Below are 1,016 nucleotides of genomic sequence, written 5' to 3'. Positions count from 1 at the left end.
GATCCTATTGTCTGTAGAGCCTTGCTTTTAGCAAATGAATGAAAGTCATGCCTCAGACTTCTGTAATACTCCCTATAATTTAGGTGTATAATGAATCGGCTCTCATGGCCATCAGATGTGCTGGCGTAGGAACATGGCCTGCCACCATCCCATTTATCCAATTACTGTCACCCGTATCCACAGCATGTAGTTTTGCAAATTAAGGAGATTTGTTAACAAATCAACCCTTATTTTTTAGCCACTCTAATAAGGACGAGTCTTCACTGGCGTCTTTTAATGAATTAAAAAATCTGGTGCCATCTACTTTGTCGCGGAGCAGCAAATTGTTAGTTATCTTTTTAGACAGCAGCAAAATATACCAAATCTCTCCAAAGGGATTCATAATCGCACTACACGTTAGTATCTGTTCTCCAATAAACATCATTAGGTATGATCTTCATTCCTACGCGCTATGAAAAAACCGTTTGGAGTAGTGCTGACATGCAATTATTAATGCCGAGCCAACATTTGCCCTACGTACTTTTCACTTCAGTTTCCTAATCTAATTAACACAGCAAAAAACGAGCAACTAGCCTTTACTTCTAAATCGGCTTCCAAAACATCTTATGTCCCACTGAAAGCTCGGGTGCCAGTATTTGTAAGCATCGTAAAGTCATCTCATCACATCGACAGAGGCAAGAAACACAATGGTGTTCTACGAACACCCCGGCTTCCAGTGACTACGGTGAGAAAGGGAGGGTGTGGCAGACCCCATAAGTAACGACAGCCATAATTCTTATCCATTGGTTTTATTTGTCTTGCTCTCCCCCGAATTAAAGGAAGGAAAACACCTGTGTTCAAATTTATAAATAGTGAGGTACAGCAATCTCTCAAGAGGTGAAGGATTCCCTATTCCACGGCAACCAACAAAATCTCACCATCTGCATATGACCAGGTGAAAGTTCTATAACTAGCATTTTACTTCACAGTTTCTTACGCCTAACCTAGGGAAATGACAACTGCAGCCAAGTAATACC

Source organism: Echinococcus granulosus (genome assembly GCF_000524195.1).
Source record: "Echinococcus granulosus chromosome Unknown EG_S00240, whole genome shotgun sequence".
NCBI classification, from domain to species: domain Eukaryota; kingdom Metazoa; phylum Platyhelminthes; class Cestoda; order Cyclophyllidea; family Taeniidae; genus Echinococcus; species Echinococcus granulosus.
Note: the sequence above shows the minus strand (reverse complement) of the source record.